General features: G+C 43.3%; 1 non-coding gene across 1 annotated transcript; it reads right to left on the reverse strand.

The window, feature by feature from the left end:
- Positions 1-1,347: 1,347 nt before the first annotated feature.
- On the reverse strand, positions 1,348-1,419 carry Trnah-gug. The gene has a single exon. It is a non-coding gene; the product is annotated as a tRNA-His (tRNA).
- Between the last annotated feature and the right edge of the window lie 13,234 nt (positions 1,420-14,653).

Genomic DNA, 14,653 nt, shown 5'->3' on the forward strand with positions numbered 1-14,653 from the left:
CTAAAGAACTGCGGTTTGCTTGAAGTAGCATTAGTCCTGGCAGTAAGATAAGACGACCTGAGGTAAAGGCTAGGCCCCGGGGGTGGGGCTGGGGGCCGCAAATGAGTGAGAACAGTGGGAAGAAAGGAGGGATGTGAAGTCAGCAGTCAGAAGAAATTTCAGAGTGAAAGAAAACATCTTGAAAGGGAGTCTTGGAGGAGACAATAAACACATTTTACTGCTTCCATAACACGGGGCTCTGAGACCAATGTTTGGGGTTCATAATCAAACGGTGACTGCTGGTTAGAAAGGGAGGTATGGTACTTATTCTTGTCCTTCTACAATATTATTTGCAAGAACTCACTGGCTCTGAAGGAACTCGATCAACCCTGGATATATTTACTTGAAAATTTGTTAGCATTTTGTAAATTCAGTACTTTATTGCTAAGTAGTCAAAGAGACAGACATGGGGCCATTAATGTAGAATCTTCTAGTGGCCTCTAATTTAAAACATGACAGCTACAGTGGGGGAGCAGTAGAACCTCATTATAACACACTCACAGCTGACATCTTCAGGCTGGAATGTTCATGGTTTTAAGTCCTAGAGATAAGCCCATTAAAGTCGTGTTACCCACATTAATTCAACATTTAGCTACTTACAATACAAACCCCAGTCTTTTGGAAAATGCCATTTAAAAAGTTTTGCCATATATGGACATTATTTATGGCTTGAGCCCTATTGTCTACTTATAATATACCCTTTATCAGACCCAAATGCCCACTTCAGAGATTTTCATTCTGAGCAACAACTGGCTTCTTACATTATCCAATGATGCAGGAAAGTTAAATTACAACCAGTTCATATCATAGAAACAAAATGTTTCCTGCAATTACTGATAAGGGACAGTTCATTTTCTCTCTGTCATCCTGGAAAAAAACCCTCCTAACAACAATTCATGCCTGGTTAAACAGGATTTCCACATCTCCTGCTGACATCTTTCCAAATAATTCAGGGCTGTTATTACTGTATAGCCCTGGCAAGGCTCAAAAGCAAGCAGACTTGACGAGTCTGCTCAAAGCACAGCTTAAGTAGTTGTAATTAATAATAATTACATGCCCACTACACTCCAGTTTTATCATATTATCCGTCAATGCAAATAAAAAAAAATCCCCATGCAATGCACTTGCCCCAGGATTGGTACACTAATAAAGCAACTACATAGATGTCATCTTCATAAAGTTTAAAGTATTTATGCTGATTCCTGTTTTTAGTTGATCTTCATTATTCTTTCTGTTTGTAAAATTTAGCCTGGATGCCATACAGCATGTGGCCTAATTTTATTTTTCTTCCAAAAGCCTCCTCATTCCTGCCGTGACTCGGATTCGAACCGAGGTTGCTGCGGCCACAACGCAGAGTACTAACCACTATACGATCACGGCGAGCTACTGATGAGCTGAACACAAAGCTTCCCTTAAAAGCCACTGCAGTATTAAAATTTGTGGAAACACTGCCATCTATTGCCTAAGTGTGTACATTTTCTTGATATTGCCAAAGATGAGCTGTGCCTCCTCCGTTCCTCTCTTGAGAAGCCCAGCACCAAAGCTCGCGATGGAAGCAGCTCCACCTTCTTTACTGACTGGGAAAGCTGTCCTAGGAGAGGAGAAACTGGATCCACTGCCTAGGATATGGTAGTCAAGGTAGCAAGGCGGACAGAAGTTGGCGGGTTGATTCATGCTTCCCACTGTTTACGCAGCGAAGGCTGCACATTGCCCATCCCGCCGGCCACCTACTATGCTGTACTGAATGATATAAATTGGAGTTTCTTTGTGTTCTTTCTGCTGTTTATCTTATTTCCACATACTTAGGCAGCACCACCATAAAAATATGGCAGAGACAAAAGTGCCTTGAAATTCAGAGGAACAGAGAGACATTTTCCTAGTAGAGAAACGGAATATATTCCAAAAGAGGAAAGGCTCCCTCCGAACCTACTGATCCCCGAAGCTACTCTTTGTCCAATTCACAGGTTTAAAACACACCGTCGAAAGGGGGCTTCCTTTAGCGCCGTCAACCCAACAGATAGGGAAAATAGTTTGATCTGTGCTCCATACATTTCCAGGGGAAATTTATTATAAAGTTTTTTTTTGTAAAAATTATCCTCCACGAGATATTTGAAGGGCTGAGACTCTCACAAGATCATGCCTACAAGAGTCTGTTTTTATAGAATGGGCAGTTATTGAATTATCTCTTTTAAGCCTTGGAAACCTAGGAGCACCAGGCTGGGCTAACAGGCCTGGTGGGTAAGGTGCCAAGTCCGTGTGCTGACGATAGGTTGCTAGGAGCACCCTGGTTTCCGGAGGGAGCGTGTTTCTGGAGGTAAGCTTCAGGCACGAAAGATCACTTTCTCCTCTCTGGTCCATAGCTCCTCTCTCTTCTTCACAGAGACACTTCCTTGCTGTGGTGTGGTAGAATGTTGTTGCCCACTTTTCTGAGCCATAAGTGGTCAGTGTAAGAAGCGAGGCACCAGGTGCGCAAGGGACAAAAACAAATCTCTTGGTGAAAAAGAAATAACTCTTTTCCAAGCCCAGTCTTGAGTGGGATCAGATTTGGGTGGTTGGTTGGTTGATTGGTTGGTTGGTTGTTTACTAGGGTGGGTCTGTTACTAGCCGAAATGCTATTTTTAAGAAAAGGACTCCCAGAATACAAATTATGAAATGAGATTCCTCTTTGAACTGTGGCTTGTCACCTATAAACTGGAGGGGAATAGACCATTTTTTAACCTCTGTGCTTTTCTACTTAGGGACCAATTATGGCATCTACCCCACAGGACTGAGAACAGATAGACAAGTTCTTGTCAATACTTAAAACAGGCCTGTCTCAGGTTAAGCACTGTAGAAGCCTTAGTTATCACAGTTTCAATAAACACGTCCCATTAGCTCCTGGGAACCATTTCATATACATCTGTCAGTATAGGATATACTACACAACAGTGCCCCAAGTAAGGTTTCCTCTCTCAGCTCCGCACTCAGGGTCCCAGGCTGAGGGGACAACTGCTCTCAGGAGCTGACTGCACATTGAGTGATGCTCACTGCTTGATAAAGGGGAAGAGAACTCTGGCGATCCTAAAATGAGCAAGTCAATACTCTTTTGAACAGCTGGAGGTCAAACTCTTGGAGATAGAAATATGACATTGGGTATTTGGGAGTTGTTGGAAACCATATTGTACAGCCTTTGCTGACTGGTTTGCAATGGGAAGGACATTTATCTCTGCCCCGCTCTCTTCTTGGGCCCAAGAGCTATACATAGCATCATCCTGACTTGGTTTCCAACAGCCCAGGTTAACCATCACAGTCTTAGCTTCCATTGCACACCACCTCCTTACGACCCCCCAAAAGAAAGTCAGTCCTATTGGGAAGAATGAAAAAAAAAAAAAAAAAAAAAAAAAAAAGGAACAAGGGCTGGCAAGAAGGTCACCATGATAAGCCGGGCTCACCTTGTGTTGGGTACTTGTGGCACCATCCACATGGAAATAATGTCATCTGTCAGCACGGTGGCCTCTTAAATAGGATGCAGGGACATTTGACTGTTGCTATCTTAATACAAACACCCGGGAGCAAACTCTCCATTTAAATGTATCTGAGAAGCAAGCTGCTCAGTCCATCTAGGCAGGGAAGGTTTGATGTGGGGAGGGGGAGGGGAGATGCATTTCCTGGATTCTAGCACGTTCTCCACTTGTTTTTCTTGCTTGAAGGTGAGCTGCTCAGTGAGCCCTCTTGTAAAAGCTAGGGTAGTTGAGCTAGATGTCTTCTAAAGTATTCTGTGTCTCTGACATGCCACAAAGTTAGTTTAGAATATGCTTATGAACAGTAATACGATACATTTTTTTTTTTCAGGAAACAAAAAGAACCATTCAAAGAGAAACGGTTGCCATACAGTCTGCGTTTCTCTTGGAGGTCACAGGTCTGTCCTGTTGTCTAAGTCTCCTGCCCATAGGAACATATTTTAGGCATATGGGGATTGGTCTTCCGGATGAGGGGCTTAAGTTGAATGTGGGGAAGAATTTCCTTTTCTTTAGTAAGTGTTGAATACAGTTTTATTTTGTAAGAAAGAACAATATAAGACCAGAAGCAGACACGCATTGTGGATCACATTGTTTACAGGCTCACATTGTTTACACATTGTTTACATTGTTTACACATTGTTTACAGGCTCAAACAGCAAAACAGCAAAGTGTTCCAGGATGACCAGTACCTCTCATTTTAGAGGGGCTCTAAATGACAGGCTCCCGGAAGACACTCACTGTTGACTGCCGTTGTCGGGTCTTTAAGAGGGAGATTGATGTTTACCAGGGTCTCATTGTTCGAGTAACAGCTTTGCCGCCCAACTGGGGTGGTGTCCCTCTGATGGAGCTGTTATCTTCTGGTCGTTCATAATGGATTCTAGCAGAGGAAAGGGGGTTGACAAGGGGCCAGGGACTGCACGGGTCCCCACCTCCCAGCTGAGCCCTGTCTCCTCTGTCTCCCCTCCTCCCTCCTTTCCCAGACTCAACTCTGTTTTCTCCACCCCAGTCCCTCGGTTTTTTTTTTTTTTGTTTTTTGTTTTTTTTCAGTTTGCCTCCTGCCTCACTGGGGGTGGGGAAATGACAGTCAGATCTTCACTGGGCTGGAGGCCAAGCACGCCAACCCATTGGGCTGAGGCTGGCTGGCTGCCCAGTTTTCAGACAAAGACAGGTTGGGAACCCCCCTACAAAGAAGGCTCCACGGTCCCCTCCTCCTAGGGTCCTGTCTCTTCTTGGGCACTTTCTAGAACACTACCCCCATCCAAGGAAGCTCTATGTGTATGTGTGTGTGTGTGTCTGAGTGTGTGTGTGTATGTGTGTGTGTGTGTGTGCGTGCACACTTGAGTGCCATACGAGAGAGAGAGAGAGAGAGAGAGAGAGAGAGAGAGAGAGAGAGAGAGAGAACTAAAATTAGACAATCGGATACCTATAAAGGGACCAAGCACATGTACACAGCACATGCCTTATAGAATAAGCTGTATTTTCAGAAGGAAAAATCAGGCAATTGAAAGCAGGAGAAGCCCAAACACATGGTGGCTTTGAGTGTCACACTTCCATGCAAGCCTCTGTCACAAGCACTGCAGAAAAGTGGACTAACTCAGATTTGAACACGTCCTGCATGGGAATACGCAGAGACTCCGAGGAATCACAAAATGCATGATTTTTCAGAACGCTTGTAACCACAAAATGTTTTAACAGCTTACATGTTCAAGAGTAAACTGCCTGGAGTGGTTTTCCCTCTGCTTATTAATGAATTCTATTTAACCAAGTCAGAAATCTTGCTGTCGGGAAAGCCGAAACTGTGGGTTGGTGGGGGAGGGCATTGTTGGTTGTTGGTTTCATTTTAATTTTTTTTGCCCGAAGGCACCATTATAAAACTCCAGATGCAAAGCTCTCTAATAGAATTCCTCCTCTACATAGCACTCTGGAGCATACGGCCTAACCTCCATGACTGGCAGCTCAGGCCTCTGGAAGCCTTCCGAAGGGGGTAATCCATTAATGATAATGTGAGACATCAAGGAGTCCCCCTGAACAGCTGAAAGCCTCCAGCTTAAGAGAGTCGGGCTCTGCATACAGGAAGAGAGCCCATAAGGTGGAAGAGGGACCCCCTCAGGATGGACAGCAAGCTCCCCTCCATCCCATTAAGACCCAAGGCTTGTGAGAAGAGAAGTGATGGAAAGAAGTGAACCAGTTAGCAATCTGGATTGATCTTGGACAGATTCACCAAGGAACTACTGTTCTCTTATTTCTTATGGCTATGTTTTCTGGAGTGCCGGGGATTGAACCCAGGGCCTTGAACACCTTATTAAGAGTTTTCACTGTGGGATATAATCTACATTAAGGCTAAAAGCCTTGGACGGATGATTTGACCTTTCTGGGTTTGTTTCTTTTATCCTGGGGGCAGGGAGGCAGGGGACGGATAATATCTACTTTATAGGGTTGCTGTGAGGATGAGCTAAATGTACAACACGCTGCAAACTGTGTGGGAAGTACTTGGTTGGCCTTAGGAGAGAGGGACTGTGCCTCAGTGGATCAGAGCTAGCTGTCCTGAGTCCCAGGCCAGCGTGAGAAGAGATCGGAAGAGCAGACTCATAGCAAAGCCCACAGTGGCCTGACGTTTACCGAATTCATGTTGCTGAGTGGGTTGGGATGAAGGATATCTCTGTTCTCCACGGGGATGAGAATTTCAGGGCCTGGGAAGGTGTTTCCAGTCCCAGGATCAGAGGGACCCAACTGGAAACTGTGGTAAGAATAAGAAGCAGAAGTGGAGGAGAAGGCTCCCAAGGCAGAAGCCATTGGTACCGGGTTCAGGCTGATTTATTGCCCTTATGCCCTAAATAAGCCAATATCTGAGCCACATCAGCCCAGAAATTAGTGTCTAAAGCAGGAAGGAAGAGGTGTTTTAGGGGGAAGGGAAAGTTAGAGAGGGGAGGGAGGGAGGTAGGTGGGAACTAGGGCTTGTTATGTCAAGCCCTCTGTGGTGCCAATTGAGGTGGACCTGGTGGGTTTTTGTTTGTTTGTTTAGATTTTTTTCTTAACAAGTTTGCATTTAAAATGACTGCTGTCACAATATGAGGCACCCGGTGTCAGGTAGTTGGGGTTGAGAGCAGTCGTTAACCCACGGTTTCTTAAAGGCCAGATAGTTTGTCAGTCTCCTGCCTCGTACACTCGTCACTGAAGTACTGGAGCACCCAGTAACCAATCTCTAATTTTAGAAGTTAAATGTACCTGGGTGTGCCTTGAAATCTGAAGTGTGGCCTCACTTTCGAGTTTCAGAGGAAGCTGATGAACGTGTAAGGGCTCTGGGCTGGATGTGGCACACCACCACAGGACACTAAGGCAGGGGATCAGGAGATCAAGGCCAGCCTGGCCTACATAGCAGATGTGAGACAAGATCCCTGTGTCAAAAAAATGTAAAAGGCTTCCCTTAATTGATGGTCAAATGTTTTGCCACTCTGAGTTTTAATATTGTTCATTTCTAAAGAATGCTCCATAGGTACATGTATATTAAGTTGGTAGGGTACTTGGTCAGTTTTGATCTTTGTATAACTATCAAATTCTTTTTTGTTTATCTTTTTGTTTTTCAAAAGAGAATTTTACCATGTAGCCCTAAGCTGTCTTAGAATGCTCTGTAAACCAGGCTGTCCTTGAACTCTGAGATCCACCTGCCTCTGCTTCCCAAGTGCTGGGACCAAGCCCAGTGAATATCAAATTCTTTAAGGCCCAAATCTCTCCTAATTAGAGTGGATTTAGGATCTCAACAAGAGCCAACAAGATGGCTCACTAGGTAGAGACACTTGCTGTCAAGCCAGATGACCTGAAACCCACATTGTAGGGGACAAAACTAATTTCCTCAAGTTGTCCTCTGTCCTCTACATGTGTCCTATGGAATATACATACAGAAACACACGCGCGCGCGCGCGCACACACACACACAGAGAGAGAGAGAGAGAGAGAGAGAGAGAGAGAGAGAGAGAGAGAGAGAATTGAAAAAAATTAAATTCAATCAGGCAAGCTAACTGATCAGACCTTAATAACTTGTCCATCAAAAAGACCCAGAAGTCGTATAGCTTGCTTGGATCTCATTTCTTTAGCCACACACACCAGAGACAGGAATCAGGAAGTAGGTGGTGAGGCACAAGGACCACAAAGTGCACTCTCTCATCCTGCTGGCTCATCCTGTGTTCCTCCTTCCTCATGATGACGTTCATGATCTGGGGAAAGCCAGCTAACCTCCTTTGCTTCACTGGCTTTAAAAATAGCAAATAATAGGTTCTTTATCTACATGAGGGTGCTGAGAGAAAAATGTGAGATAATGAATAGAAGGTTTAAACAGCGTTGCATATAGTATATATGACTGCAATTATTCTCACCATTATCATCATATAGCAGTTAATGATACAGCAGGTAGATACTAAGGTTACAAGAACAAGGCAGGTGTCTATCTAGAAACCCTCTGGTCATAAAGATATATCTTGGATAAAAAATATGCACCTTGACACCTTTTCCTTGATTATCATCAATTCTTTAGATGATGGGAAAAAAAAAACTTGAGAGAGAAAGGGAGAAAAAAAGAGGGAAAGTGGCCTAATTGAATGTAGGACAAACTATTCATTAGCAAACTAAACAGCTACGCATTTAATAACCTATAGTGCCTCATGGAAAGCCAAGGCACTGCCAAAAGTAATTGAAGTTTGCGATTCTCCAAACTGTTATTTAAAGCAGGGTTTGGCAAGGCTCAGCGAGCCTGCACCAATTTTAATTGTGTTTTTAAAACTCAGGATGGAGACTGCATTTCTTTACCCGTTATTTGCGTAGTGAAACCTCTTTATGGTGGACTTGCTTATAGTAAAACCTCATGCAATGATTTTAAAGTTTGATGCATGTGGGATCCATCTAATACTAAAACCCACACTTTACGTTCTGACCTTTTAACTGATTAATTCCCAATTGCACATTCCTTCCAATTTGCTCCCCTAGCCTATCCAACATCTAACGATATGGTGAACCCTGTTATGACTAGAGAAAGCTTCTTGGGAGATTTAACTCAAGGCGAGAACCCTCAGGAGTAACTCAATGGGCCCTGGAGGAGATTGACCAAGTGGCCACGTCATAAGCACGACCACCCTGCCCTGCACTCCAGGGCTGTGTTACTCCTGCATGCGCAGTGCACTTTGCACAGGCTCTCCAGTACTGGTGACAAACTGTGTTCACGTGTGATTTTTCCTAACACTGTCCCCATTGACTTTTTGTGCCTAACCACCCAGGCACCTTAAGTCTCTTAAAGCTTCCTGTCTCCTACCTTGTAAAAGAGTTGCTGATGACACCTCCCCCAGGAGGTCACAGTAAGGCTTGCACAGTGAGAACCACACAAAGGGAACTGCATTTGAAGACTTGCAGGCAATAGACAGCCATGCAGTGTTTGCCTGGGGCCACCATAACAACACCATGAGATAGCAGCATAGTTACATAGTTCTGGAGGCAAGAAAGAGCCCCAGAGACCTCCTCTCTGGGCTGTGAGCTGAGAGTCTGAAATAGATGCTGATTACTGTAATAGTTCTGTGAGCTCTGTTGGGAGTCCCTCTTGATCTCTACTTCCCAACCAGTGCATCTCAGAGTTCTCATCTGTTACCTTTCCTCTCTAGTTTTACTCTTGAACTCATCTGCCACATTTGCCAAGGCGTTCTAAGATGTCAATCTGATGGCAGAATTGTCATGAGAGACTTGAGATTTCAGGTTGAATATATAGAATTGTAATTACTATTCGGGTTAAGGTAGATGCAAGATATTGATAATACCAAAACAAATGACACAAATGAACTCATGGGACAGATGGTCCAGATTCAAGTATTCATAAACTCAATAAAGACCATCCAATGGGATCTAAAGTTTCAGATAACAGTGGTTCTATCCAAAGTCATCATCTAGAAAGAACTGACCAAGGGACACAGGTGTCAAGGAGCAAGGAAAGTAGAGATCTGAATGCCATAAACGTCGTGATAACTGGTGTATGACAATTAGACGGTGGGCACTAAAAACTGTGAGAGGCAGCCTTAACTAATCAGACACCCATTTTCTTAGGCAAGCATTTAACATTTTCTAGATGCCAGAAATCCACTTGTTCTATGACCTTTTAAGAACTATGAAACCTGTCCAAAGGATATGAGAACATATGCACATTCCTAATAATCCTTAGCTGAGTATGGGCTCAATCAAAAGAGAACTTGGTGGGAGGGGCTGGGAAGAAAGGAGGGAGGAAAAACTGTAGCTGGGATTTAATATATGAGAGAATAAATATGAGAGAGAGAGAGAGAGAGAGAGAGAGAGAGAGAGAGAGAGAGAGAGAGAGAGAGAGAAAACACTGCAGGGACCGGGTCATCAAGCCCTTACTGTCCAGTCTGACCTCTCTCAGAAGTAACCGACAAGCATTCTGTGGCAAGCATTCCTTGTTCTTTCCTGCCGTTAGTGCCCATGCCTATATTCCTCAGCCGTAAGTGGGTAAACTCTGCTTGCTATCGAACTTTAAATACTCGGAACTATAAAATGCACACTAGTCTGCAGCTTGCCTCTTAGCCTCACAGTTGTGTTAGTGAGTTTTGCGTGCGTTGTCGTGAGAGGCTGGTGGTTTGTTTGGTGTTAGTGCTTTATGGTGTTTTCCTGCCCCAACCATTTGGTTGTGCTGGTTGGTTTTGTCAACTTGACGCAAACCCGGACATATCTAGGAAGAGGGAATTTCAACTGAAGAAATGTCACCACATATTGGTCTGAAGGTCTGCGAGAGGCATTCTCTTGATTGGTCATTTATGTGAGAGGATCCAACTCACCGTGGGTGCTGCCCGCCCAGGTAGTCCTGGCTGGTGTTAGAAACAGGCTGAACAAGCTATAGGGAGCAAGCCATAGAGAACGACCCAGTAAGTAATGGTTCTTTGTGATCCGGTTCAGTTCCTGCCCTGGGTTTCCATATTGGACCATGATTGGTGTGTGGGGGCCAAATAAACCTTTCCTCATCAAGTTGCTGTTGGTTACAGTGTTTCTTCACAGCAATAGAAAACTAAATACAACACTGGTATACAGACGAGGCTGGCCTCATCTTCTCAGAGGTCCACCTGCGTCTACCTCCCAAGTGCTGTGGTTAAAGCCATGTGCCACCATACCTGGTTTACTGTGTTCTTAAAGGAAGTTGGCCTGGCCTGCGTGTCGTTTAGTAGCCAGCGCTTATTTCTGTTTCCCTACCACGTGGTAGAAGTTTGATTTGTAGCACTTCCTTGATATCTGAAACCTATTTTTCAGAATTGCCATTAGAGGTTGTGTTTCACGTGTCTGGAAAGGTGGGGACTCCTTTTTGAAGTAGAATCCCAGGCTGTCAATCACTTTCCGTCAGCATTCTGGGACTGTCTGACTCTCACCAGGCATCAGTGCTAAGGAAGGTGCTCTGGAGTAGAGAGGTCGGTCAGTATTAAGAACACCCTTTGCTTTAGCAGAAGATTCTGTTTGGCTCCTAGCGCCCATGCTAGACAGCTCATAAACCTATAACGCCAACTTCAGGTTATCTTAGTCCCTCTTCTGACCTATGAAGGCAACTGTGCTCATGTGCAAATTACACACACACACACACACACACACACACACACACAGAAAAGAAAAATCAAGGAAAATTGCTCTCAAATAGTTACCTGTTGAGAAGTGGGACCTGGCTGGCTGTCCAGCTCTTTGTAAGGCTGTTTCTTTATTTTGATTTTGGTTGTTTTGTTTATGTGATTTTTTTTTCCTGTTTTCAGTTTTACTATACTGTGTCCAACTACTGATTTCATCTTAGACTATTTGTGATTTGTGAAGTTTCTTACTTAGTCTTTAAGTTTTGTTTATTATATATGTATGGTGTGTGTTGTGTGTATGGTGTGTGTTGTTTGTATGTGTTATATTGTGTGTGTTGTATGTGTATGTGTTGTGTGTGTGTGTTGTGTTGTGTGTGTGTGTGTCTGCAGTAACACTCACACAACAGTGGAGGTGTGGAAGTCAGAAGACAACTTTCAGGAGTTGTCTCTCCCCTTCTGTGGGTTTCAGGAACTAGGCACATCTATTGGCTTGTTTAACAAGGGCTTTTACCCCTAGGCCACTAAAGTCCCTTGAACTTGAATTGGTATGCTTCTTCAGTTCTGGACGTTCTCTGTCATTGGTCCTTCAGACTTTGTCCCTGCTTGATCATCCTTATCCTTCTCCTATTCTTCTGGGACTCCACTGAAACCTATCTGTCGTCTAGTCCAGGCTACCACGTCACGGTTTTCATTAGTGACCACCGTGGTTGTGTTTCTTGTGCTGTTTCCTGGATAATTAGTTATAGATCTCTTCTACCAAGCCTACCCACTTCAATTATTCCCATATAACATCTAGTCATAGTCTGTGTTAGCCTATGAAAATTCATATCTTTACCATGTGTACAGTTAAATGATATGAAAATACTTAAGATAGTTATGTATTTTTAAATTATACTTTAGAGGTTTGCTTCAATAAACAGTGCAATATCTTCAGCAAAGTTAGCTACATAAATATACTTTCTTCTTCTAAATAAACTTATGATTACATAGAAATTATACATAAGCAAGAATAAATAGAAAAGTATTAAAAACCTTAATATTTCAATTATCTAATTCTTATAATTATCATTTAGTCTTTTTTCAACTGCACACTTTCAACAAAATTTTCTTAGAAAAAGTTAAAGCAAATTTGTGAGAGTACATACTTCCAAATGAAATGGAATTCCATCTGAAAGTACCTTAGTTTACATCTCTAACTGCTTTGAACGTCTACTACCTATCTGTGTGTGTAACAGAACCAACATGCTATCATTATACCTAAATAAGGCAGCTTGTGTGTATGTGTACATGTGTGTGTGTGTGTGTGCGCGTGTGTGTGTTGTTTTAAGGAGTGTTAAGCAGCATTTGCAGGAATTCAATTTAGTTCTCTAGAAATATGCTCAGCCATTTGCCACTTCATAGTTCATTATTTCTTCCACATGTTTTCAAGTCTATAACATATCTCTTAAAATATATTATGCATACTTTTAAAAAGTGTTCTGTCTGAATCTGCTGTGGTTTGAAGTCCTTCGGGTCTGTGTCTGCTGAGCTCAAGATATTGCTCATTGTGAGTTATTTCCTTGTGCGTTTCGTTGATTTTTATTGTTGGATGTTCAATATTCTTGGAATCTTATTCACGAGAATTATTTGGGGTCTGGCACAGAGATATGAACTTTATGAAGGATGTACATTTGTTTGTACCAAGCATCTGGTGGCACGACTATTCTAGACGTCGCTCCCGATTAAATTCTTGGCTTGAGGTTTTTTTCAAGCCACTCAGGGAATGTGGATTCAGGCAGTAAATCTGAGATAACTGGAGTTAGGAGTTCTCAGTGGTAATTTATTGTTTTCTTACCTTCACTCACCGTCAAGGTTAAACATTGTAAATTTTCTTTACAGTCCTTGCTTGAGGATCAGAATGAGGAGAAATGACAAGATTATTTCTAGTTCACATTAACCCATATATATGGACAACTCTTTGATACATAGGTTTTTAGCCTCCTCACTTTAGTGGCATCTGAGAATTTTCTAATGTTCCCTATACAATGGAATTTGTAAAGCTGGGAGTTCACATTCTTCTGATAGAACAGTTACCTTGTTTTGTGGACTGGCTCTCCTTTTACCAGAGTTCACCTGTGGGTTTCAGAGGCGGCTTTTCATATACTCTTTTAGACTTGAGTTCTAATTGAGCACAGAAGGAAGGCTCATTCAGGTACTTGCCCTGGAAGGAGAAGCAGCCGGCTCTGTAGTCAGTACTGTTGTTGACTTCTGACCAATAAATCTGGAGATTAAGTCAAGACAAGCACGCGCGCTCTCTGGACACTCTGTTCCTTTCTTGTCTTATAACTCAGTTGTGCGACCAGTGTCTGTTGTGTGTCTGTCTTATGACCAACTATGCTGGTTCTCTCTGGAATGCACTTCATCCATTTAGAAATGTTTCCCTCAGTGTCTACCACGGTGGGCTAAAGGAGTAAAACCAACTGAACCAAGGAACTGGAAATATTTAAATTAATGTCTGATTTGATTTAACCGTTCACGAGAAGAGATCAGGAAGAAATGATTGCTATTTGCATAAATGTCAGTAAACTTTTCCTCAATACTTTCCTTATCTAATGGACATAGTCCAGCTGTAGAGGGGGCTTTCTGAAAGACGTGCTCCATTCTCAAAGGTCTTTATGAGTCCACAAGAACATCTCAAAGCTGAGAGTGGGGGTGGGGATGGAAATGAATGTCAGGCTCCTCAGAAGTCATAAAGGGAGCCTCAGGACCAAGAGGGAGAGAGGGAGCTTGAAAGAAGGGAGGTATGGTTAATCACACAATAGGTGAGGTGACCAACGGACTCCCCACACCATCCATACCTGTTACTTGATATTCTTCAAGTTTTTTTGGCTTGTGCATTATCCCCAACCTAGCTACATTCACAGAAGTCTGCTCTGGGTAGGGAAGAGGCATATGTGCAAATCTTAGAAAGTTGCTCCCTGTTCGGGTTAGTGCCAAAGCACAAGAAAGGAACAACCCTGTGACAAGCCAGTAGAGAAGAGGAAAGACGTTGAACAGGTAACAACAACCAAAAAAAAAAAAAAAAGCGGCTGCCAGGAAACTTCAACTCTCTGAGAAATTTGATGGACTTCTGTACTGGCTGGTTTTGTGTGTCAATTTGACACAAGCTGGAGTTATCACCAAGAAAGGAGCTTCAGTTGGGGAAGTGCCTCCATGAGCTCCAGCTGTGGGGCATTTTCTTGGTTGGTGATCAAAGGGGGAGAGGACCCCTTGTGGGTGGTGCCATTCCCTGGGCTGGTAGTCTTGGGTTTCTATAAGAAAGGAAACTGAGCAAGCCAGGGGAAGCAAGCCAGTAAGAAACATCCCTCCATGGCCTCTGCATCAGCTCCTGTATCCTGACCTGCTTGAGTTCCAGTCCTGACATCCCTTTGGTGATGAACATCAGTGTGGGAAGTATAAGCTGAATAAACCCTTTCCTCCCCAACTTGCTTCTTGGTGATGATGTTTGTGCAGGAAGAGAAACCCTGACTAAGACAGACTTCA

The sequence above is a fragment of the Mus pahari genome, chromosome 6 (genome assembly GCF_900095145.1).
Source record: "Mus pahari chromosome 6, PAHARI_EIJ_v1.1, whole genome shotgun sequence".
Lineage (NCBI taxonomy): Eukaryota > Metazoa > Chordata > Mammalia > Rodentia > Muridae > Mus > Mus pahari.